We start from the raw sequence: 27,978 nt of genomic DNA, 5'->3' as shown, positions 1-27,978 counted from the left end.
TTTACAAGTGTATGCTTTGCAGATTAAACTCTGTTGTTGTTTGCTAATGCTTCATGGGATTTATGAGTGTTATGTTATCTCATTTGATGGGCCAAATTCAATAAGGGGAATTTACAAGTTTAAGCTGTACTCTATATACTTTGCAAATTAAAATCCGTTGTGCTGCTTAGTGAGATTTACAAGTGTTATCTCGTTTGCTGGACCAAAGTCTGTTGTAACTTATTTTTGTTATCTAGTTTTGCTTAACTACAGGGAAGGGGGATTTAAGAGTAGAAGGCTAAGCTGTGTGGGAGCGTGTTGTGTGTGCCACTCAAGAAGCTTATAGACTGCACTAATTTCAATTTACAGTTTTGTGAAGGTGTAAGCAAGAGACAGGCTAGGCACTAGGACCCAGAGGAACCAAACCTAAGCAAACCAAAAAAATGAAAATGAAAGTAAAGGTACTGCAAGAAAATGCTTTCACCTTTTGCTGGTACATCTGTTTCAATTGGTAGACTGCTGTTAACACCAAGAAACTAGCTGCACAGAGAGGAGTTGGATTTTGTTTTTTTGTAAGTTTAGTTTGCTATTTAACATTTTAAAGAATTTCAGTTTTTTTAATTTGCTGGTGGAGTTGCCTTCATGTTCAGTAGTTTTTTTTTTTTAACACTGTTACTCTGTAGTGTCATCAGTAGGTTTAGTGTACAGCCTTCCTAACCTTAGTATCCCTGCCAGCTTCACTGCATTACTTACTTATCTTGTCCTAAGGGTGTGTTTTAACTCATCCTGTTTCTTCATCTTTGTGTTCCTACCAGCTTGATAGACTCTCTTGTGGTAAACATGGCTTATATGTGGTGTGCAAATCCATTCCCTGAACTTCATATCTGATCCATCATCAGTGTTTCCCAGAGGCATGTGGTTTAATTACTGCAGCAGTATTTTCCTCTGTCTACCAGCAGCATACTTTCATCAAGGCAATGTGTTTTTAGATAGGTACTTGATAGCTATTCTGTACACTATAGTTGACATCTGTTCTGCTATACTGTAACATACAGCTTCACTGCAAAAGTATCAGCTGACATCCGACACTTGCATAACTAAGGGAATCAGTAATTGTACCCTTTGGGGTGCATTCAGGAGAGCTTTCATGCTGTACCCTTTAGCTGAATGAAATTGTTTTTTTTTTTCTCTTCTCATGGAGTTTGAGCTAGAGAGATCAAGTTGCAGCTTTCTGTTTACTTTTGAGACTAACATGTTTAGAAAGTACAGTTTTGTACCTACCATAAATGTAGATGTTCGAGGATCTCCATTGCTGCAGTCCTTACATATGGGTACTCCGCTGTCCACAATCGGCCCGAATACCAAACCGGGCGTCCGCTGCCGGGTCATCGGCGCCCAATACTGACGTCAGTACGTGTCAGTACAAATGCGCATGACCGACGCCATAACCTCAGTCTTTCTTGCCCTAGATGTCAGAATACAAAAAACACCACCCAAACCCAACCTAAAAAGAAAAGGGGAAGGAGACTGCAGCAATGGAGATCCTCGAACATCTACATTTATGGTAGGTACAAAACTGTACTATGTTCTTCGTCTCCCATTGCTGCAGTCCTTACATATGGGTAGAATCCCAGAGCAACGGAAAAAAGGGAGGCTGGCAACTAAATAGCATCAGGAGCTGCTGACATGCCCTGTAAGATTGCAGTGGCAAACCCAGCCCTAGACCTAGAATAAAGAGGTAAATGATAATGCTTTGTAAAGGTATGTACAGAACTCCAAGTAGCTGCTTCTAAAATGTCTTTAGTAGCTACCCCTCTCAAAAAAGCAGTAGAAGTGGCCGTAGCCCTAGTAGAATGAGGCTTGATCCCAACTGGAACATCCTTTCCATGATGACAGTAACAAAATGCAATACAATGGCCAATCCACTTGGAAATAGTTTGTTTCGAGACAGCTTTCCCTCGTGAAGTCAAAGCAAAAGAAACAAATAATTGTTGAGATCTTCTGAACTCTTTGGTTCTGCTCAAATAATACCTTAACTGCCTATGTACATCCAAAGAATGCAAAACTTTTTCCCCTTCATTTTGGGGTTAGCATAAAAGTAGGCAAATGTATAGATTGGTTCAACGCCACATTAGAAATCACCTTAGGCAGAAAAGTAGGATTAGTGCGTAAGGAAACTCTGTCATTGTGAAAAATCAGAAAAGGTTCCACTGCCATGAGGGCCTGTAATTCAGATACCCTCCTAGCAGAAGTAACAGCCAATAAAAAAAGCAGTCTTCCAAGACAACAACTGCAATTCAGCTGTAGCTGCAGGTTCAAAAGGAGGCAGAGTCAGCTTTTCCAAAACAAAATTAAGATCCCAGGTAGGAGTAGGAGCCCTCCCTGGGGTACTTATATTCTTCGCCCCCCTAAGAAACTGTTTAACCAATGGATGTGAAAATAAAGGAGGGTCACAATCATAGTGAGCAGAAATAGCTGCAGCATGCACTTTTACAGAAGAGAAGGACAAACCCTTGTCCAATAAAACAGTCAAATATTGCAATGTACAACTCAAATTAGGCAATTCGACATCAAAGCCTTTAGCCGAACTCCAAAGAAAAAATCTCTTCCATTTACCAGCATAAACTTTTCGAGTACTAGGACGCCTGGCTTCCAAAATAACATCCAGAACTTGTTGAGGGCGAAGGTCCTCCTTCTCTAAAACAGAATGCGCCAGGCTGTCAGGTGTAGGGATTGCACCCTGACATTGAGAAAATGATTGTTTTCCTGAGACAATAAGTGAGGAATCTGTGGTAATGGCCAAGGTGGTACATGAATCAAGCTCCTCAACAGAGGGTACCAATGCTGATGAGGCCAATCCGGTGCTATAAGGATCATGCAAGGTTTGTCCCTCCTGACTTTCAACAGCACCTTTGGAAGAAGAGGCAAAGGAGGAAAAGCATACACGTGAAGGTTGCTCCAACTGAAGGATAGTGCATCTATTTTCCAGGCTTTTGGATGAAATAGCCTTGTGCAAAACAGTGGCAGTTGGAAATTCAGAGAAGCGAACAGATCTATGTCTGGAGTTCCCCAAGCCATTGTCAACTGAAGAAATACCTGAGGGTCCAATTTCCATTCGTGAGGATCCACAATCTGTCTGCTCAGAACATCTGCTAACGAATTTTGTGCTCCTGGCAGAAACTGTGCTCGAAGAGTGATGTGCAGATTCAAAGCAGTTTCCCATAACAGCATTGCTTGTCTGCAAAGAGGGTAAGAATGAGTTCCCCCTTGCTTGTTGATGTACCACATGACAGTCGTGTTGTCTGTTCGAATCAACACCAGTCCTGGGTGAAGTAGGCTCTTGAATCCTTCCAAAGCAAATTGAACTGCCAGCATCTCTTTCATGTTGATATGCAAGTGAAGTAGCTCTGGGGGCCAAAGGTCTTGAATCCATTTTCCTCTGAAATGAGCTCCCCAGGCTGACTCCGAGGCCTCTGTCGTTAATATCTGACTTGCCTCTGGTTGGGTCACAGAGAGCCCCTTGTTTAGGTGACATTCCTGAGCCCACCACAGAAATTCTTTCTGAATGCAAGGTAGAATCCGAATGACAGTGTCCAAATCGTGGCAGTGTTGAGTCCAAACGCTTTTGAGATACCATTTTAGCTTCCTCATATGCAGTTTGGCATTGGGAAGAACTAGAATGCAAGATGCCATGAACCCCAAGGCTTGAAGGACTGTCCTTGCAGTCAGCCTGGACATTACTGATAGCTGTTGGAAGTATAGGCGAAGATTTCTTTGTTTGTCCGGGGTAAGAAATGCCATCTGAGTAGCTGTATTCAGTTTCACACCCAGAAAACACATCTCTTGAGAGGGTACTAGACTGGACTTTATTTCGTTCACAGAATACCCTAGGCATCTCAAAACTGTCATTACATACTGCAGATGTTGAAGAAGTTCGTGCTTGCCTTGAGCCAGAATCAAACAGTCGTCCAGATAAGGATACATTTGAATCCCTGTTAGTCTGAGAAAAGCTATTACTGGAGCCAGGACTTTTGTGAATACCCTGGGCAGTAGACAAGCCAAAGGGCAATGCAGAGAACTGATAATGCAAATTCCCATTCCGAAATCTCAGGAATTTCCTGCAACTGGGCCTGATAGGAATGTGAAGATAGGCCTCTTTGAGATCCAGAGTCACCATCCAGTGATCTTTGCCCAGCATAGGTAACAGCTGTTGCAGTGTCAACATCTTGAATTTTGGAATTTCCAGAAAGGTATTTAGAATGGACAAGTCCAGAATTGGCCGCCAAGTATTTCATTTCTTTGGCACTAAGAAAAGACGGGAATAAAACCCTGTGCCTCTTTCTGCAGAAGGTACTTCCTGTATTGCTCCCAACTGAAGCAGAGAAGAAATTTGCGTCCCGGTCTTTGCTGATGAGGCACATCCGGCATACCTCTGAAAGGAGGGAATGTGTGAAAATAAAATTTGTAGCCTCGATTTATTATGTCCAATACCCATTTGTCTTGGGTAACCAAATGCCAATTCCTTTTGAAAAGTCCCAGCTTTCCTCCTAGAGGGGCTGCCAGCAAGGCAGAGTCCGGCAGCTGAAGACACGGGTCATTGGGTCTGTTTCAAAGGACTGACCCTGCCCTCCCCGGCAGAAGGGGTAGAAGAACTCAAAGACCTAGAAGCAACAGGGCCCTGAGAGGAAGCCCTACCTCTTCCTCGCCTCGACCTGCCCCTAGATTGATAATCCAAGAGGGAAAGACCATCCCTTAGCAGGCCAATTCCTACTGAACTTAGGGGCTGAACCTGTAAAAGTCCTTAACTGTCTGCATAGACTTAGCTTTTTCCTCCATTTTTTCAAAACTGATTCTACTGGAGGACCAAAAGAACATCAGATTGTAGAGGAGCATCCATCATTCGAGCCTTAACATGCTCCGACAAGGTCTGATCTTTAAGCCAAGCATGCCTACGAACAACTGAACTAGTAGCAGCCACCCTGGAAGAAGCCTGTAAAGCATCAAAACCACACTGCAAAGAATGCTTACCAACTTGGTCTGAAGCATGCACTAAATCCTGAAGCTCCTTACATTCAATACCCTCAGCTAAAGCATCAACTTTACATTTCAATTGGCCCAGCAAATAATTTTGATACCGGAGCATATGAAACTGACAATTTAAAGCTCTCATAGCCAAAGTAGAAGAGGTATACAGTTTTTTACCCCACCTATCCAGGGCCCTAGCATCCTTGTCCAGAGGAACTGGATTCTTAACCACAGAAGCCCTAACACCTTTGGGGCCTTGAGTAATAGTTTCTGGATCAGCCCTAGGACTCTTATATAAGTACTTGTGAGCTTCCGAACCCTGTAGTATCTATCTGGTTTAACGGGCAGGAGGCAGAGAATCTGGGTTAAGGGCAGCCTCAGAAAATACATCCTGAACAACATCCAGTACAGGGGAATAGCCAAGGGCCTATGCTGAGGCAAACAAGAATTCTCTTAGTCTTTTACGAGAATCAGAATAATCCTGGCCCTCCCATTTGAAATGTTCCCTCATGGAATGCAAAGTCTCAGAGAAAGAAAAATCTTCTGGAGGGGACGCAGAGGGAGTAGTGTCCTCAACCTCCGAATCAGAATAGGGAGGGAAATCCTGAAGTTCTTCTACAGAGGAATCTAACTCATTGGAAGACTGAACCAAACCCTCCAACTCTGTCTCTACCCTGGGCCTCTTCACAGGGCGGGCATAGAACCCCTAATTAAAGTAATCAAATCTTCAGCCATCTTTAACATGTGCTTCCTAGGAGCTGGACCCTGGGGACTAGCACCAGCAGGGGCAGACTTAGACTTAGAATGGGCTTTGCTTTGAGAAGGAGGAGGCCGAACTACCCTATGAGGGGAGGGAACTACTGACATCAGAAAAGCACCCTCAGCTTGGCCTAATACAGGAGAAGCCACTTCCTGCAGTAACAAAGGCTCCCCTTGAGACTCAGGTAAACTTTCAGAAGGAGCCACTGAAGTAGCCAGTGGTACTATAGAACCAGCGTCCGGAGTGGACGACTCATCCAGTTTGGACCGCAAAGACTTTTCTTTGTGTTTCTTAGAAGAACCAGTCGTCGGAGAATCCGACGGCATGTTGTAATTACAACGTTTACCAAACACCAGCCTAGCACAGTCCAACCGACGTTTAATAGTACGCTTGTTAAAAGTAGCACAAAAGCGACACCCTACAACGTCGTGCTCAGGCCCTAAACAAGGAATGCAGAGTGAATGGTAATCCCTATGAGGAATCTGTTTCCCACAAGAAATACAGTTATTAACTTTTTCTGACATCCGGCAATACTGAGGCAAGAAAAAGACAAAAGTGTCCCCAACGGGGTACTTAGCCCAACTTGGTCTCCGGTCTGAAACTCGAAAACCGACAATTCCAGAACGCCGAACGGCACTTGCAAATGCTGCTTCTGCTTAGGACCATGCGGCAAGAAAGACTGAGGTTATGGCGTTGGTCATACGCATTTGTACTGACACGTACTGACGTCAGTATCGGGCGCCGATGACCGACACCGGTTCTAGCCCTTTGGTATTCGGGCCGATTGTGGACAGCGGAGTACCCATATGTAAGGACTGCAGCAATGGGAGACGAAGAACATCCATAATTCATTGGAAATGTTAGATGATTTTACTTTTTTATGAAATATGAGGCTTAAATGACTTCTGAAATTTTGAACAGATGGGAATTTTGTTGTATATCTGCTTCCTTGTACTGTTCTTTAGTATTAGGTGTAATCACACACAAGTTTACTACTAATACTGCTCATTTTAGAGGTATTATATCTACTGGAATACGTTAAGTCCTGCCACATGCTGTTGCAGTAAGACATGAGGACTGTAGCAACTGTATCCTAATGCAGGGTTAGAGGTATAATAAGACTTGAGACCAGCAAGCAGGTTGTTTTTATACAGTACATCGTATGTAGTGCATTAGCCCACTTGGCTGTTAAATATTCACCCCTGCCAGGTTTCAAAGCCCAGCTCCTGTTAACTACAGCATAGTGCAATTAGCACACTAGGCCTTTCAGCTATGTGGCTCATGCAGTTAGCAGGGTTTTAGTCCACTTCCAAAATTGAGTACTTTTTTTTCACCTTTGTGGAAGAGAACATCACTGTTTCTAGTGCCAGGAATCACTCTTGATTTTTTCTGGACCTCCTCCAAAACCCTCCTGTTTCCTGGGACAATATTGGGTGTCCCTATACAACATCATACTCATGGCCATAGAATGTTTTTTATTATTATTTATGTCCTACGTATTTTTTGCCCCAACACTGTGTAATGACATAAGGCCATTACTGTTGAATGAACATCTGTTGGGTTATTATGTAGGTATGGCATGCATGTCTGTTATCACCACTAGGACTTCTATTACTGCTTATGACCCCTACTGCTTTGCTGGTATAGGTGAGATGGTAAAATACTCCAGCCTTTCTTACCCCACCCTTGAGCCTCTCAAGTACCAGGCTTTCTATATGAACCCATGTCACTTGGGAGACTGTCAGGGATCCCTCCATCAGTATGTACAAATGGCCAATAAAATTGATCACATTTTTAATACTATGTCGCAGCTGTTAAGACAGAAAATATGCCTTACTTCAATATACAATACATGAAAGAGTGGAGCAACAATATACCCTCACAGTATTTGTTTATGTACCTTTGTGTGTAAAGAAAATCATGCACAAGCTTCTTGAAAAAGTTTCTAATAAACTAAACTACACAGCATTTTAAGTTTTGTAAGAAGTTCTAGCAGAAGTGAATTGGTAGAATTGGTGAATTGGTAGAACACTGCTAGTTTCCTTAGGAATTATTTAAGCCATGGAGAGAGTCAAGTTGGGTTGTGTTATACATGATGAGAACATATGCAAAAGATTGCTGTTGAAGTCTATTGCAAGTAACCTTATGCTATATAATACAATGCAATACTCCGGGGCCATATTTTGGTTGTTTTCAGTTTGCATTTGAAAGTAGATATCCCACAATTCATTTGGAGTGCGTGGGGTTACATATTTATGTATGCAAATGTTTGTTAATCAGCGTACAGATTTGTACCTATTTTCATGGGCCTTTGTCCAGATTTTTGATGTTTCCAGGTTGAGAGGTATGATGCAGACTGAGCTGTGCTCCATTTCATTTCTAAAAGTACTCCTGCTTTCTTTCTGTGTGCTGTTAGAGGGTTATTACCGTAGCTCATAAATATCGGCTGAAGCAACTATGCTTGTAAATAGTTCACCACCACTCAAACCAAGCAGCTACATGTGTCAAAACAACTAACCTTACAAGCATGTATTGCTTCCCTATACCACTGAGCTGTGAATATACCATATATAAATTAGGCTAGTTTAGTTTACTCTTCTCGTTTTTTAAGAAAGGACCCTTGTGAACATGATTTACATATTGGGGTGACAGTAAAGAAAACTCAATGTATGGTTGGACAGGCATGGCTCATGGACAGTTAAATGCTTATATTTGTAGTTAGAATTTATATTATTTTAAGCCAGAAAAAGAAAGGGAGATTCCTTTGGAAAGGGCTATATTATATGTGCATGGTAAACCTGTGTTGTTGTACGCTGCTTTCTCTTGTTGTTTACCTAGAACAAATACAAAATATTTTATCTGACAAATGCGCCATGACTGTTGCTGTGGAGGGAGTTCTGTTTGTCACAATTCCTGCATCCTCTGAGGCATTATTTTACAAGTGCAACTCTGACTACTAGAAGCCTGTGTCCCATAAATTGTTTGTTACTTGAGGAGCCTTCACTGTTTTTAAGGCACCTGGTCTTAGCAAGGGGTCAAAAGAGCACAGTGACTCTATGGTTTTAGCTTTTGGCTAAGTAGGGAGCACATTTAAAGTACAGTGATCTTGGTTTCCATCGCCTAATCAGAATACTTATAAAGAGTTGTAAGAATGGAAGGTACGCAGGGCATGAAATGCAAATGGTTTCCATGCAGTTTCCCTTTCACTAACGTTACTTGCTGCAGCACAATTTAGCCTTCTTGCTGTACATATTAATGTTTATTCATCTAGATTAAACACAGGATTTTGCCTCTCAGGAACCTGACTGAGGCTTAGTTATGCGAGTATCCTTTGCCATGCATGGGGAAAGTTAATGATGACTTGTTAACAGACGTACTTTTAGGCAAGCTGTGAGCTTAATTTTTGCAGAGGTGTATAGCTGTGCTGCAGATCATACATAGTCCATGCTAATACAAGTGAAGTTAATGCTATAAGAATATGTATGTATGTATGTATGTGTATGTATGTATGATGTTTAATTTATATTAGCATGTCGCTTCTTTTAGGAACTATCTGCTGAGAAGGTCACATTTGTAATGACGTAGTTACTGTCCCCAGACACTCCTCTTTGTAGCAATGAAAATATACAAATATGATGTGAATTTATTCAGCAGGTCCTTAGTGTTTAAAGGTTTCAAGTAATGTATCTGAGAAATTTTTAGCAATGTGTATGTATCACTGACAAAATGGAGTGTATGTTAAAAAAAAAAAGTATCTAAGTATTAAAATGATATGTCAATACTTGATAGTAATTTCTTAACTTAGAGGCTGTTTTGAGATATATGGTTAATATAATCTGTTTCAGTATGTCATTGTGAAAGATTTAGACAGTGTTTATACACACATTCATGAGTGCACTCTGAGCTTAAAAGCAAGTTACTACTCCTCTGTTTCAGTTTGCCAACATATAGTTTCTCCACTGGCAAGCTGTCTAAAAGCAAACCAACACCTTACTTTTTGATATGGATATTTTTCTGTGGGGGAAAGCCCTCCATACCTTCATGTAGAATGGTTTACCCATCACTCATAATGCAGTAATTTCTGAGATGGCAAATCCTTACTACTGATCATACTCAACTGAAATTGTATTTCATCCCACTGCTGTTATTCGAGTAAAAGAATGTTGCTCAACTTTACAACACAAGTTACTATATGCGCAAGTGCAGAGACATGGAAATTGCACTTAGGAGCCTCTAAACACCAAGCTTTTAAAATGAGAAGGAAGTGGGATAAAGTCACCAAGTTGGATAGAGCAGTAGCTGTAAAGAGTAACTACCACATTTTGCATGTGATAATTACTCACTCTTTCCATTCAACTAAGTAAAGCTGAGTGTGCATGTTAATGGAGATGAAGCAATGTGGCAATGACAGGGAAGTAGAGATTTAACCAGTCTTTTACTGTATGAAAGTATTCCCCAGCTGGAATACTGAAGTTTGTAGCTCAGTATTTGAAACTGGTTGTAAAACTACATGTAATTAAATAATGTTTTCTTAGCTCGTCATCACTATTTCTTTATCTTTTAACTATCTTTTACTTTTTTTACTCGTATTGCTTGCAGTTTAACCTCTTCTTCCCAATACCTTAAACCTTACTACACTTTCATGTCCCAACTATCTCACACCTCAGTATAGTTTCCAGATCGAATAATATAGTTGCTGTCCCACTGCTTTATTTAGGTGTTCATTTGGCATATTTTTTTATCAGTTTTAATGGTGCAGCAGGTAGCACAATTTCCTTTGATGCCTAGAATATGAGAAGCCTGTGGGTTCTGTTGCTCCATAACAGGTGCTTAGATTCATGTGACAGTAATGGCCTGATGCACTTTGAGAGGCCGTCATTCAAAGAAGTCCTATCCAGCTTGGCATTTACTGAAAAGAGCACGGGAGAGCAGGGACTGTTGTTTGCATTATTTACAGAAACAATATATCTCTTCCATTCATTTTTAATTCACACATATAGCCTCAAAAAAAAAAAAAATAGCAAAAACAGTGAAACTTCAGACCTTCCAAAGACAGCATCAGCATTTTTCTCACAAAGAAAAAAAAAGATAAGGAAGGAAAGACATAATAAAATTATGAGACCAAGACAACGTTTTGAAATTAATTGTATTTATTTGTTCTTTCTTTCCCATCCATCCACAGATGTCAAAAATCTCTTTTAATAATTCATTATTTTTCCCACTTCTTACTGTTTCACGTGTGCCTTTCCACATAAACCATACATAACTTAGGACCATCACATTGCAATGAAAGTGCAGCTAAGTTAAGGTGCGGAGACAGATATTCATTTCCATTGTATTTCACATACATTTTCATTGCCTCATTCTTGACACTTGCAACTTTTTGTCTATTCTTCCAAAAGCCTTTTACTCTCTTAAAAAAAACAAATTCTCATTCCATTGTTTCCTATTGACCATTACAGCCCATGTTTTCTTTTCACTTATTACTGGAAATTTTCTATGTGACAGTGTTTGTCCCAGGGTTTACATTCTTTTGTTATACTTCTTTCATATATGTTTATGCTCATTCTGCTTCATATTTTGTCAACTTTCTGTGACATAAAAAATGCCTAGTACATAACCAATACAATTTCTGAAGCCACTCTTTCGCAGGTTTTATTTCCCATTTTAGCCATTTCCACTTACTTATAGCAGCAAAACTTTCGCACATATATAGTATAATTAATACAGTCAGGAAGGTGAATCAAATAACTTTTCCATGGCTCTAAAATGTGTGCAAGGAGCCTATGATTTGAAAACAGCCCAAAGGTAAACTTACCCTGCCACTGGCCAGATGCATTTTCTTTGATTGCGGGTTTCAGTGTTGTTTCAGTGAATGTGGGTTTCAAAGGTAGAGAAGTTTTAATGCTAAGTCTCTTTTCATTGTAAGACTATTGCTTTGTTTAGGTTTAGTAAATGTCTATCAGTGTTTGTGCTACAAAATTTGAAATAAAAGTTGTAAATGAAATCCAAATATCTGTAATCATTGTAGAAGTAAAGTATAAAACAGTATGCACACTGAGAGATTTAAACAGTGTCTATGACAAATGGGGAGAAATAGCCAAGTAATGGGACACTGGAATGGCTGCGTGGGTGGGTGGAGTGGGGTTGAGTGGGTGGGGCAGCAGAGGGGGTGGGGCTACACGGGCGGGGCTTGGGTTTGCACCCCCCTGCAAAAAATCCTGCGGGCTCCCTTGCCTGTAAATCATTCTGGGTAATCAAGGCCCATAATTCCCGTAATACTGGAGCATGCAAACACTGTCGATGAATCCCCTTCTGGCCCAAACTGGAATGTGTAAACGTAAGGAATTTGCCACATAGGCGCTGTCACTGTAAATATTGACACATTCAAAATGTTGTAAGACATAGTTTACTACTTCTACAGCAGCTCTGCCGTTTGGGCTGACATGTAACCTGGCAGTTTCTTCAGACTAGACTTTTGGCCATCTCCTGGGATTGCTGCAAATCCTGTCAAATATTTCCCATCTTTCCAGAATCTCACCACATCAACATAAACTGTGCGTATACTACTTTGGAAATGTGCATTCAATGGTAACATTTCTGAGTGTTCTAAACTATGAACACAATTATGGGATTTTTCTTCATAATTGACAAGATCTGAAAGGTAATACTTGTCCCCTGTCTGTATTTGTACATTCTTGGTACTGAATAGTCATCCATTTTGCAAAAATGGTCTGACTCACCCCTTCTGTGATTTTATTATTTTTTGTAGAATGTAGAAGAATCTTAATAGACTGATGTGGTGTCTGCACAATAATTGTTGAGAAAAAAGTCAAGTAATGATTTTATTTGATTCCCCAATAAATGACCAACAATTGTTGGATACATGGGTGATATCCTTTCTCAACTGGGGTTAACTTTTGGCTGCAGAAGGTCACTGGTTGGGGTGTCCTTTTTACCTTCCCCTCATTGTTTTGAGACCAATATTGCAGGAGAACTACTGAAATAGTCTCATTCCCTGCAGTTGCCTGTAAATAAAACATTGCCTATCATCAGGTGCTACTAATTCAGTGGCCTGCTTCAATTTCTGCTTTAGGAGTTCAAAAGCCTCTTCCTCCCTCCGGCCCCATTTCAAATGGGGTTCATCCTTCTGATCAACTAACATTTTATATAGGGGAGTAGCAGCTGCTGTGTAATCTTCTATGAATTCTCTGTTATAGTTCATGATCCCTAGAAATGTATGTAATTCTGAAATGGTCAATGGTTGAGGCAATTTCAGAATTCCTTTTACTCTCTCCTCACAAGAGGATCTGCCAATGGGACAAATTATTGTTCCCACAAACTTCACCTCTTGTGAGAAGACCTGAACCTTTTCACTGTTAACTTTGAATCCTGCATCCTGTAACGTATGTAGAACTTTTTTAAGAAGTTTATCATGCTGTTCTACTGTTTCTTATTGAATAAGGATGTCATCAATGTAATGAATGACACTGTCATTTGTCTCTAAGGGTTTCAAAATTTCTCCTACAACCTCATGAAAGATCACAGGGCTATTTTGAAATCCCTATGGCAAGCGTGTCATTACATACTGTTGATTGTCAAAGGTAAAAGCAAACCACTGACAATCTTTCTTTTGTAAAGGGACTGCAAAACATTCATTAGCTAAATCTATGACTGTGAACCACTTACTTTGAGGTTTTATTCTTGCTGCCAGTTCTGGCACCCCTGGAACCAAATGTGCATGAGGGGTGGTGAATTGATTGACTTTACGTATGTTGATAACTAATCTGTAACTGCCATCTTTCTTTATCACTGGCCAAATTGGTGAATTTGTGGGACTATGACCCTTTTCTATGATGCCTGCTCATTCCCATTCTTCTATGTACCTCTTCATATCCTGTTCTGCCTCTTTAGGAATGGGATATTCCTTCTGAAATGGAGGAATGTAGTCAGCAGGATTGCCTACACTAACTGGCACTTCTAACTTGCCACAATCTGTCTTAGATGTAGCCCACAAGGGCTGAAATTGCTGTTTAATTTCTTTCCATTTGTCCTGCATCTCTGTGTGTCTTTTGTCAATGTCTTTTTCATACTTGCCTACATTTATCACAAAACAAGAAAACTGTTCAACAGTATTAAATTTATCATCTCCACTGGCGGACTACAAAACCCTGTTAGTAAAATCAATTTCTATTCCCAGTTTACCTAAGATGTCTACCCCGAGGATTGTTGTCCCACAACTGGAATTCATAAGAAATGTGCCCTTCACTGGAGGTCCATTTTCTGTGAAACAAATTTTAACTGGCTTGCTACCTATAGCCATGCTGGTACTGCCATCAAAACCTTGAATATAGGATTTCTTCAATGGATTAACAGGTTACTGTTTGGTAGTGACTGAGACAGCCACCCTGGTATCAATTAAGACATCTTTACATAATATCCCCTCCACCCATACGTCGGCTAATGGACATCCATCTTTTCCATGTTTGAAAGTAGTCAGAAAAGTTCCTTGGGTCAGGGGGGCACAACCCTAATCTGATTCAAATTCACTTTGATCTGTTTTCCTGGGTACATCTCTAATGACACAGACAACATGTTCTGTTTCTTGCTGACTATTGGTGTCATCACTGTCTAAAGTGTACTTTGTACTTTCTATCTCTCGTTTCATTTCCTGATCTGTACCATATGAGGGATTATATGGTGGATTTTCTGTGCATTGTACAGAACATACCTTATTTTCCCCTGAATCCTTCTGACTTTGGTCATGTGATTGCTTATCATCATGTGTGCCCCTCTTTTCATGACTTTATTCCCTAGATTTAGGCTTAGAAGCATTGGCATTGTCTGCATATTTACCCTTTTGTATGTGGCTTTCGTTCCATCGTTTATAATATGGACAATCTTGTTTAATATGGCCTATTTTCTTAGAAGTAAAACATACTACTTGTTTTCCTGAATTATACTGTGTATCTACTTGGCATTTCTGGAGCAGAAGCTGCTCAAGGCTCCCCAGTCCTTTCATCCGACCATCTAGTGCATCCCCTTCCTTTTCCAATGGAATCAACGCATTGTTCCCCCGCTATAGAAAAGATATTGTGTGTAAATAACTTTCCATCATCCCTCATTATCATATCTCTGATGAGTTTCTGAACCACTTCTTCTAAGGTCTTAGACCTTAAGTCATGAATGTATTTAATGTCACCTGGTACTCCCGTTAACTGTTTTAGAAAGGTATGTATAAACATTTGTTGTACCTCTTGTTCTTTCATTTGATCGTCTGTTTTATCAAACACCACCTGATATGCAAGTTTAAAGTGATCTGCTTGCTCCATCAGCTTATCTGAAATGGTAATTTTAAAATAATCAAGTAATTCAGGAGTCAAAGTTTGACCCTGAGTATATGCTTTAAAAATAGTTGCCATATGAGCTGCCCTACTGTCCAGAGAATATTTCTCTGCTTCTATGTATGACTTTAGACATTTGGGAATAAATGCAAAAAGGAATCTACACAGAGCATCACTCCAAGTTGACCCCACAGTGTATGTCAACTCAACCATTCTTCAAATGCCAACATGTTGAAAAAAAATCCTTTTTTGTCTTGCCACTGAGGCAGAGTCTGCAATAAATGAGACTGTTGGTAAATATCAGCAGGAGAAATAACTGCCATTTCTGCTGTACCCTGTCCAATATCAATTGGTCTTTTTTGTGCCTGTAGTAAATCATTTTGGGCTTTTTCTAACTGTTCAGTCAGAGTAACCTTGATATTCTGTGCCATTAATAAATCTTGTTGGGCTCTGTCCAATTCCTGTTTTAAACTATTATTTTCATGCTGTAAAGCTTGAATGTCAATACGAGTCTCTGACTCTAGAGTGCATGTCTGCCATTCTGTACTGTCTTTTGACAGTTCATGAAAAGCTTGCAGAACACTTTTTAAAAGTTTAACAGTATACCGTACTATGTCAAGATGTTCTTCCTGTGCCTTGGCAAGACCAGTTCTATAAATCTGTTGAATTTGCTTTAAATCTGCCTCTAGCTGATTGGCATCAGTAACAGTTTCATGCAATTTATTCCATTCCTGACAATAAACCTCATATGTGTTTACTATATCAAATTTAGACAAAACCTGCTAATGTGCAAGAAAATCAGTGACAGTTTGTATTATATCAGATAAAGGCATAACTGCAGAAGGCTGTTGTGACTGATTTATATTTGAGGAACTAGCACCACTGGAATCAAACATATCCTCCGTAATAAGATGATAAATCTTTTTGTATGACTTGCACAGTAAACTTTTATGACAAAATAGACAGATTTGTGGAAATTTATGGTCACATAAATGACAGTCTTTTTGAATAACTTGATTTTGATATATATTGAGCATATGCATTTATCCCCTTACAGATACAACTTTTATCTAATTTCTGTGCATTAAAAAGCCCAGCTTTACATTTAATGTCTGACATAGAAGATTCAAACCATGTTTCTAAATAAGAACAAACCTTGTCTGGTGTGTCATTTAGATCTGCCTGTACTATATGTAGGCAACATAGGCTCAGCTCTTTTATGGCATCCATGTTATAACTGTGAAGAAATTACTGTATTTTTTGCAGATAAACAGGTGATCAGGATGAAGTCACTCTGGAAAAACATGGTGTTCCTCAACAGATGAATTGATGGCGGAGCACCACAGGGTAGCTGCTATGACGTAACTCAGACTCCTCCAAAAATGAAGCACTGGAAACTGCCTACCTGTTGAACTGATGTAGGAAGTATGGCCATATGAAAAATAACTGCTGGTAATGGATATAAAAGGTCACAACCAAGCTGGCTTCACCACTGTTAAATTATTGTGAAACACCAGCAAGTGACCAGACTGACAACGTACTACTGTATATGTTATTATTTATTACATTCAAACAAAAGTCTTGCCAAGCAGTTAACACTGTTAGAGTTATTTCAATTCTATTATAACATGGCTAGAAAATTAGTCTCTCAAAATCCATGCACCCTGGATTAAGATGTCTCTGAAGAAGAGAAAATAATCCTCAGGATTCAGCAAGTTCTGCACGGTGTGCAGAAATAGTGCAAGAGCTGCTGCAGGCAATATGGCCGATGTGTAATCCAGGAATGAGCTCCTGGGACGTGCACAAGTGCTCCTGCACTATTCCTGCATGGACACAGCCCCTGTATGCTAATTACTTCATTTGCTGGTGAAAACCATGCAAATGAGGTGAATTAGCGATCCAGGAAGCAGGCAGGTGTCCATGCAGGACTAGTGTAGACTGTAGAAATGTATTTAGCCAGTAGCTGAATACATTTCTGCAAACTACAAAATGGAGGCATGAGAGCTTGTAAAAAAACATGTATTATAAGGGTTAGGCATGCCAATGGCCAAATATATTGCCATAGGCATGAAAAATATTTTCAAAATTATAAAAAAATAACTTTATTTTTTTTTGGCTGATTTCAGCCATTTAAGCGTAGGGCAGCTAGGTAAACAGGACCGGCCCGAAAATAAGAAAAAAAGCTGCAAATAAGCATTTAAAAAAAAAAACATCATTTTGCCATAATAGTCAATGGCATGCATAACACAACAAGACCATGGAATAGTGGTTACTAAGGGGGAAGGCTGAGTGTCAGTTTTGTAATCATGCATTAGCAGCCAGTTCTATGCAAATGAGGGGAATGATACTGAATCACAGATTTCCCCTCAGTGCTAGCTTGCACCCAACCGTGTATGTGCAATAACACCATGGTCTAAGCCTAAGAGCTAGATGACCTCATGAGGGGGAGTGTCATGACTGCTGTAAGCTTATTGGAGCACAGTGGCCCGTGTTTGCCCTTAGCTAAGCACAGCTAAGGAAGGGGGTGTGTCTGAAGCTGTCTAGCAATATTTACATTGCCTAAACAGGTGTGCACAGCATGCAGCGGGTTTTAAACAAACAAAAAAATAAAAAAACAGGAAATAGCAGCTCCGTTCACATTTAAGCACTGTGTTTGCATGGCGTACCTCCGGGCTTAAACAGGAAGCCAATGGGAATGGAAAACAGCAGTAGGAAGGTAATCAAGGAGAACTAGCATAGCTAGCAGGTGAAATGTATCAGAATCAGCCAATTACACAGGAAGCAAACCAGTCCAGACAGCAAACTACTATAAACTATGCAAATACCTTTCTCTCTGGTTTTTCCCACAAATTCTACACCACCGATGTGCACAAACAGGGACATTTTACCTAACAAAACTAACAAAATGATAGGGGCTGCTGTCACTCTCATACATCAATATGTGGAAGAGGCTTTGGATGGTGAGGATGAGAATGCTGATGACCAACCCACATTGAGGAGAAGGAGAAGAGTGTGCAGACCCAGGGTAACCTACCTGGGGCTACATGAGCTGGAGACAGTGGAGCACTATAAGGTGGACAGTGCACTCCTACAGCAAATTGTTTAGCTGTGCTGGCCAAGCCTAACATACAGAACCAACAGAGGGGAACCAATCCCAGTGGATGCCAAGGTGTGTGTAGGCTTAAGAATACTAGCCACAGGTACCTTCCAAAGACCAACTGGGAATATCATGGGGATCTCACAGGCATCAGCATCCAGGGTACTCCACCATTTCTTGGATGCCATTCCTGGATGCCATGTCAGCACATGCCGGTGAGCACTTATATTTCCTCAACACCCGTGAGGTGTTGACCAGTAATATGTATCTCTTCCACCAAATAGCAGAATTCTCTGAGGTAGTGGGTACTATAGACTGCATCACATGAACATCAAAGCACCACCCGGTGAGCAGGGTAGGGTCTACATAAACCACAAGGGCTTCCCCTCCGTCAACTGCCAGGTCATGTGCGATGCCCAGGGCATTATAATGAATGTTTGTGCTGGCAGCCCCGGAAGCTATCATGACTCCCACATCTGGCATATGATGCAGCTGTACCAGAGATTTGCTAGTCGGGTCATCCCATATGGCCACCTAGTGGGGGCTGCTCATTATGCACTGGAGTCGTGGCTGATGACACCCATCAGAAATGCACACACACCTGAACAAGAACTCCATAATGAGGCACATGCACAAACCAGAATCATAATAGACTGTGTGTTTGGGATGCTCACATCACAGTTCCGGTGCCTGGACATATCTGGTGGAGCCTTGAAGTACTCTCCAGCTACATGAACACAAATTTTCATTGTATGTGCCATGCTACACAATATGATCCTGAAGAAACAGCTGCAGCAGGAACAGCATGGGGCAGGGCCACACAGCCCCCCATCATTGCCAAGGCCAGCACAGGCACAGAGTGACTCGGAGGAGGAACAACCTGAGCCTGCCCATGTAGGCAGAAGGAGGCATGCCCAGTATGCCCAGGCCTTGGCAAAGAGGCAATGCATAGCACATACACTGACACGGTAGGAAACCACGGAATGACACCTCTCTGACACTCACATACAGTAAAAGGGATGCCAAACATGACACTACCTATGCTTTACCATGTATAGGGAGTGTACTATGTGAATCCGACATAGTCAGCCCTCTAGCACCATCCTCAATACTGGCACAGCCACAAGTAACTCACTCTTCCTATCAATTGCTGAATGGGGTAGTATGTTTTGCTACTTGGATCTATGGTATGGATGTGAGCATGCAAGGGAATAGGGTGGCTGAATGGGATGGCAGCAGATAGTAGACACCTATATGGGTAGCATGAAATCAATAACAAACACTGGTGTCAACAAAGTAGGCAGTACTAGACAAGGTCACAAATCCCATTGCAGGACATGTGGTGGGCCAAATGTGTGTCCATAGGACACACACATGCATGTCAGTGAGGCTCGCATACCCAACAACAGTCTCAGCCAGCAGGACAGGTGTAGATGACCACAAAGAAAGGCTATGCTAAGGCCTCCAATTGATGGCAATGGATAACAGCCCCCCTCCAGACCTACACAGACAGACTACAACAGGTCAGGCAGTTGGATGTTAGTTCTGAAAGGTAACAGTTTGAAAATGAAATGAAGATCAATAAAACCTAAGATCTGTACTCCACTGATATGCCTCTAGTCTGCATGATAGGTCAGAATACAAAGCAAAATGGAAGCCAACAGAGTACCTGAAATACTAGTATAGTCATAGCAAATGTTTACAGTTGTCAGGTGGGCCCCCAGCCCCACAATCATATGTAGAAATGTAGTAACATGTACATGTGGGTTTAATAACAGTGGAGCACAGATTACCTGACCTGCCTCAATTAGCAGGGTAAATTGCTGCACATGTACAATATGCAGGGCTCTGTGTGTTAGGTTGTTATGTGGTGTATATTGTGTGTAAGTGGTCAGCATATAGACATGGAGGGCTGTGTTACAGTGGCCTATATCCAGTACTGTTGATGACAGGGCCATGTTCTGAAAACTGCAGTGCCAATCGCAATGCATCCCAACAAGACCAAGTCCAGCAGTCATTCATACTCATTGTTCGGATGTAATATCTGTCACCATCTGAAAGATGGACATGTCATGAATGTGGGCCCAGAAATACACAAAGTACACAGGTGGAAGAACCCTAGACAGAGTATACAAAATGTAACTGTCAAATGCACACACCTTTGGAATTGTACATACAGGTTAGCAGCACATTAGTTGTCTGTGTAGTATGGAATACTGATGTAGTCTGGCCAATCACTGGCAGACCACAAAAGACACAGTTATGAAGTAATGAGAAATTGGCGATGTCCCTGCACAAGCCAGCACAAGGGGAATGTCCCAGGTATATCTGTGAGTCAGCTGCAAGAAGCTTCCATATCACACATGCACACAGCTCACCCTGCCATCAGCCACAGGTTCATCACAGGTCATATCCCTGCTGTTGGGAATGAGTACAGTATGACCCCACTTCTGTATGGGAATACCCACAGAATGCAACATGCTGAAGAGGTGTCCCATGCAGATGTGTCCCTAGCTGTAAGAAGCACCCCACCAGCATCCACACCAATGGATTAATAAGGACAAGAACTATTGCCATTAACACCTCACACATCTACCCTGTCACCTCAAGGGAATCCAGAGGCTCACAGCCTGGGACTGTAGGAGTGACAGAATGCACTGGCCTGCTACAGATGGCCTGCATCACTACCAAATGCCATACAGTCCTCTGTCAAAGGCCTATGCCTTACCCATACTGCCAATGTACGTTATCTCATGGGGTCCCAAATAATAGCATAGAGTCCACAGAACACAAATGCAAGGCCATGTTGACAAATCTCAGTAGCATACCCACCATGTCCTACTGCATGAACTCTGGAACAACCCCTAAATACCGCTGGGATGAAGGGACAACTATAGGGATACTTATCAGATATCACTCACATAATGTTAGGAAGAGGATAGAATAACAGGGGGGGGTGTAGAAGCATGGATACCATGGAGTGTGTGAAGTCTGAAACTCTGATGTGTGCCCATACTACCCCTGCCTGCAAACCCAGTAATGAGTAGTAATGAGTGGCTACAAACCTGCTCATAAACCACAGTGTGAAGGAGAACTGACCAGATATATGAGTCCTGCCTCTGAGTAATCTGTGTGACTCTGTACAGCTGAAAGACATGGATATGGCCATTCTGTTACATTGATAGGTTCATAGGTAGGTACTAGGCTATCTGCCCAAAGGCATTTATAAGCCTTGTCAGAATGTATTGGCTTTCGCCGCCCCCTTAGATTAGTTCCCCATGCCTCTGTCCAGCAGAGCTACTGAAGTGATCCCGGGTTAAACTTTCTGTTTCTCATCCACTTGTCAAGGTTTCTCTTGAAGAGTGCTAGCAAGGAGCTCTGCCTAATCTGGAATCTTGTTCCAAAGCATGGGAAGTCTCTGAGATAAGAATCTATCCATCCAGCATGTCCTATTTATTGTTGTGGTGAGGTTTAGATCCCTAGAGCGTGTAACTTGAGGGGATAAGGTTTTCTTTAGGTGGAGCATGTCCATCAATTCTGGGTTGGACATGGCCTTGTATGTCAGGCAGAGATCACCTCTGAGCAGGCGGTATGCAACTGAGTACAGCTGGAGTTTCTTCAGTTGAGCTGCATAGGGCATCTGTTTGAAGCCAGTGATCCTCTTCGTGAGGTACTTCTGTGGTCTTTCCAGCTGTTGCAGATGTCTTGTAAGGTGCATCCCAAATGGGGTGTTGTACTCTATGATGGGTCTGATGAGTGATGGGCACAATGACCCCTTTTGATCTGAATGCAAACCCTTTTGTGATTAGGTGGGCCACATAGAAGGATTTTCTAGCCACTTTGGCAATGTAATTATCAAAGGAGAGATTACTATCTACTTGGGTCTCCAGATCCCTTATTATATTTTCCATATTTGGGGGACTACCACCTATGTGGTAGTTTGTGGGTACTTTGTTATTCCCAAAGGGAATAACTATGCACTTTTTGGCATTTAGCTTGAGGTCATGATTTTGACACCAGGTATCCATCTCAATGAGACCCTTTTGGAGGATGTCTGTGTCAGCCAGTGAGTCAATTGTAGCCACTAGTTTGCAGTCATTTGTAAACTTGGTCAGCCATAGTCCTCCTGTGCGTGTCTGTACTTCTGAGAAGTATATGCCAAACTGGAGGGGTCCTAAGACTGAGCCCTGGGGAATGCCACTTGTAACCAGTTTAGAGGCAGCCCTAGCCCCTGCAGCTCTCACCATGTGGGTTCTGTCCATGAGCCAATTGGCAACCCATCTTGTGACATAGGGGTTTATGTTCAGGCTAGTGAGCTTGTCTATAATACCAGAATGGGGAATGGTGTCAAAAGCCTTTGCGAGGTCTAGGTAGGCTGTGTGTACCACCTTTCCCTCATCTATGGTCTTGGTAACTGTCTCAAAGAAGTCCACCAGGTTTAGGAGGCATGATCTGCCCTTAACAAATCCAAACTGGGTAGGGTCCAGTGTTTGGATGTTCCCAATGTCTCTGTTAATGAGTTCCATGATGATGCGCTCCATAGCCTTGCAGACCAAGCTAGTCGGGCTTATAGGGCGATAGTTCCCAGGGTCTGTTGTGGCTCCACCTTTGTGGAGCAGAATAACCATTGCTGTGTACCACTCTATGGGTACGTAGCCTGTGGAGAGGCTGAGTTTGAACAGTGTGTTTAGGTGAGGGGTTAGTTCATCTTTGAGCTCATGTAGGACGCAGCCTGGGACACAGTCAGGTCCCATGGATGCTGTGTTTTTGGCTTTGGAGAAGGCTATTTTAACCAGAGTGTCTGTGATTTCAGGGGCTCTACGTTCTTCTGGTATGGTTATGGGCCCTTTTGGGGGTGAGAGAGGGTGAAATTTGCACCAAACCTGTCTGCCATGATGTTGGCAATATCAGTTGGTTCAGTGTATTTTGTGCCATTCTGCACTAACTCCGAGCAGATCTGAGCATTGCCACTTAGATTCTTGACATGGCTAAAGAATGCCTTGTGGTTATCTTTGGAGTCCTTGGCAAGTTTTCTTTCAAAGCTTGCCTTAGATGATTTTATGAGTGATCAAAGCTTCTTGTTGATACTGATCAGGGATGTCTTCCCTTCTTGGGATTTTACTCTTTTCCTGTACTAGTTTCCTCCTTCTATTGTATAGCTTCTTTATGGCAGGGATCCACCAGACTGGTTTCCTTTTCTTAGAGGAGTGAGTCTTGGTTTTGCTTGGGATAGCACGATCCATGCATTCTTGTAGGTGCCCATAGAATGCATTAGTAAAGGATTTTGCAGCTTGGACAGCGTTATCCTTTAGCATGGGGGCTTTGAAACTTTCCACCTCCGTCTTAAGTAACGTGAAGTTTGCTTTTGATAAGTTTTTCATGGTGGTTTCCTTGTCCAGGGGTGAGGGTGGAATATGGATATCCAAAGTGATTTGTTTATGGTCAGATCTAACCAGCGAGGGGTTGACCTCCATTGTGGAACACCGGTCGCCCATGTTGGTGACGACCAGGTCCAATATGTTGCCACCTCTCGTGGGAGTGTTGACCAGTTGTTCCAGGGTGTTTGAGTTTATAAATTCTAGAAAATGTTGGGCAAGGAAGTTAGTACTTGAGTAGTTCTCCCAGTTAATGTTTTGGTAGTTGAAATCACCCAATATTAGGGTATTTGGTAGGATCTTTATGTTACCCAGTGTTTCCAGAAATGCGGAGAAATCCAGATAGATGTACAAGCAGAAAATCCTCAGCCACCACAGTACCAAGGTGCTAGACCATTTACACAAACCCATCAGCAAGTATCTGCTGCTCCCCCTCCAGAATGGCATGAGTGTGCAAGAATATGCAGGCTGCAGACCACAATACTGGACACAGCTTCATTCATGTTGTATTCCCCAGGAAATTACCGTGAGCAATTACATATACCTGTCAGTAGTTGATGACATAATACATCACAGTGTAAAACTGTACATATGTCTGAATATCTCTGCTAACACCAAAACCATGTATCACAAGCAGCACAGACACAATAGTTACAGTATCCCATTATCCTTTTCCCATTATCACTCCATATTTTCAACCTATCTTCAGATGTCCTGCAGATACAGGTTGCTAGCTGTAGGTGTAGAACAGAAAATCCTGCACTTGAGTACAAACTACCTGTAATGGATTCACACATTCAATACACAAGGTCATACTGAGCATGCTACCACACTTAGAGAAATGAAGCCCATGTCTGACAACAACAGTGGACTATACATATCTGTCAGTCGCAGATTTCTGTGCACACACACCACATTACACACCATTTATGCTTTGTACACACATTGGATAGGAATACACACATATCCAAGGACAACACACTATAATAAGTTAAACATACACAAACAGAGATGTGGGGAAGAGAGAATCAGCCAGTGACAAAGAGCTTCCCATCAAGAGGCCTGTCCCACTCACCACACATCCAATTGGCCAATATCACATGATGTGCCGATTTCTATCACTGTAAACATTTGCTTTTTGGTAGCCCTCAGCATTATAGTGCCAGTGGTGGGTGTGATAACTGTGTAACATGACAATACAAATCAGTATTCATCTATCAGTCATATACCCAGTCCTGTCAAATGTAAAGTTGTGTGTGACTAAGTCTTGTGTGTGTGTTTCCAGAGGAATGGTTTATGACCCATTCACACACACTGCACTCCCCATTGTCCTACTTTAGCAAGCCTGCTGATTTCAGTCACCTTGAAATACTCCTTTGTAGAAGGCTCATCTCTCTAAGCTCTGTGGTGCATGCAATAACTGCATAATGTTATAGTGTGATATACTGGTTAGGTAAGAGTTCTAATCCTTGACATAGCAACTATGAAACTGCATGTGCAGGGATCAGTGATTTTGAGGCCATTCACAGTAACTACATCTCCCATTGCCCTACTTTAACAAGCCTGCTGATGTCAGTCATCATAAAATACCTCTTTGTACAAGATTCAGAGCTGTAAGTTCCATGGGGAGTGCAATAACTGCATAATGCTATTGTGTTACATACTAATTAGGTAGGAGTTTTAATCCCAGACATGGCAACCGTGAAACTGTGTGTTTGCGTGTGTAGGAATCAATGATTTTGAGTCCATTCACAGTCACTACACCTCCCACTGCCTACTTTAGCAAGCATGCTGATGTCAGTCACTTTGAAATATCTCTTTGGACAAAGTTCAGCCCTGTAAGCCCTGTGTTGTGTGCAATAACTGTGTAATGCTATAGTGTGACATATTAGTTAGGTAGGAGTTCTAATCCCAAACATGGCAACTGTGTGCATGTGTGTGTGTGTGTGTGTGTGTGTGTGTGTGTGTGTGTGTGTGTGTGTGTGTGTGTGTGTGTGTGTGTGTGTGTGTGTGTGTAGAGATTAATGGTTTTGAGGCCATTCACAGTCACTACAGCTAGCATTGCTCTACTTTAGCAAGCCTGCTGATGTCATTCACCTTGAGATACATCTTTGGACAAGGGGCTCACCCTATAAGCTCCATGGCACATGTTATAACTGTGTAATGCTATCATGTAACATACTAGTTAGGTAGGAATTGTAATCCTGGACATGGAAACTATGTGTCTGTGTGCATAGAGATTAACGATTTTAAGGCCATTAACAGTCACTACATCTCCCACTGCTCTATTGTAGCAAGCCTGCTGATGTCATTCACCTTGAAATACAACTTTGGACAAGGGCTAGCCCTATGAGCTCTGTGGCGCATACGATAACTGCATAAATGCTATCGTGCAACATACTAGTTAGGTAGGAGTTCTAATTCCAGACATGGCAACTGTGAAGCTCTGTGTGTGTTTGTGTGTGTGTGTGTGTGTGTGTGTGTGTGTGTGTGTGTTTCTGTGTGTGTGTGTGTGTGTGTGTGTGTAGATATTAGTGATTTTGAGGCCATTCACAGTCACTACACCTCCCATTGCCCTACTTTAGCAAGCCTGTTGATGTCATTCACCTTGAAATACACCTTTGGACAAAGATTAGCCCTATAAGTACCATGGCACGTGCGATAACTGTGTAATGCTATAGTGTAACATGTTAGTTGGGTAGGAATTCTAATCCCAGACATAGTAACTATGAAACTCGGTGTGGGTGTAGAGATTAATGATTTTGAGGCCATTTACAGTCACTACACTTCCCACTGCCCTACTTTAGCAAGCATGCTGATGTAATTTACCTTGAAATACACCTTTGGAGAAGGACTAGCCCTATAATCTCCATGGTGCATGCCATAAGTAGCGGTAACTACACAGCTATGGGTTTGAATCTCATCTGTGGCAAGTGTCTGTGTGTGTACCTCAAATATTTTGGCCCCATTTAAAGCCAGTACACATCTCAGATGACTTTAGCAGTCCTGCAGATATCATCCACCTTACAAGTACCTGTTGTGAAGTCTAAACCATGTCAGGTCAGTGGTGCATGTGGTAAATGTGTAACATAATGGTCTATAAAGATTGTTAGATAGAGGTTTGAACCACACCCCTGGCAAATGTAAATGTGTGATTAGGGTAAAATTATTTTGGGATCTCTCACCTACTACATCACCCAATGCCAGTATTTACAAAGGCTGGTGATGTTACTCACCTTAGAAGTACCTTGGGACAACATCCATCCAGTAAGCTCCATGGCACATGCGATAAATGCGGTGCACTGTAGTAGCAATACATAACTAGGTAGGGGTTTGAATCTCAGTACTGACAAGTGTCTGTGTGTGTCTGTCATCAGTATCCTGTGTGGAAGTTGCTGTGATTGTGTAATGACAGGATGCATTGTGGGGCTGGTTTTGTTAAATTATTATATTGAGGATCTACTATATGTCACAATGTCCACCTTATAAGGACAACAGATATCAACCAGCAGAAAGGCTGGTGTAGACAATCCATAACCCTACATGTGACATTATGTATGGGTGAACAGTATAGGCAACCCTTGTATTACTCAGAGAACACACTCAACCCATATATCTCATACACAAACACACTTGGCTAGGCAACAACCACTATATTGGCAGTTCCCTGCATATTACCCACAGATAGTAACCATGGTGTTATTGCAGTGGACTACATGCCTGTTGACCACAACACTGCCACTGAGAACAGAATGTACTGTGATGTGTAACATCTCCTGATTAAGTGTGTGTTATCCAGCAAGTAAAAGAACATGGCACCCTGTTCCATCCCTACAACAGGCAAATAAATGCTTACAGTGGTCCTTTTGCTATGTTCCCCACTTTACACCTGCAACAACTGCAGATTCTGCATATGTAACCCACAAAGGGAATACCATGCCTTATACACATGCCTTGTATGCACAGATGCCACTAACTCCACTGAATACCTGTATCATGATGTCAATGTAGGTGCAAGCACGACCTTAGTTATATAGCCAAGTCTCACCAAATGAGGTCAGGAATGAAACATCAGAAACAATTTGTCTACACAACATGCCCCAGAGACCTCAAGATACTGCCACACGTCACAGAAAATGCATGTGAGACATGTGCAGAACCCAGACACTGTCCATGTTATGGAATATAGATCACATACATGGCAAGCATTGCACAGCACTGGCCACCCACAATAGTAACCCAGATGAGTGGATGGTGATTACAATACCCACCTGTGGGGGCCAGTCCAGGGACTACACCCCTGAGCCACACTGGAGACCATTGTTATGTGGCCTGATGCCAAGGTATTCCATTAGCTAGCCTTGAACAGCCTTCAGGCACAGTCACCTACAACACACC

The sequence above is a fragment of the Protopterus annectens genome, chromosome 7.part0 (genome assembly GCF_019279795.1).
Source record: "Protopterus annectens isolate FY-2018-M chromosome 7.part0, PAN1.0, whole genome shotgun sequence".
NCBI lineage: Eukaryota > Metazoa > Chordata > Ceratodontiformes > Protopteridae > Protopterus > Protopterus annectens.
The sequence above is the reverse complement of the archived record's forward strand: the minus strand, read 5'-3'. Positions refer to the sequence as shown.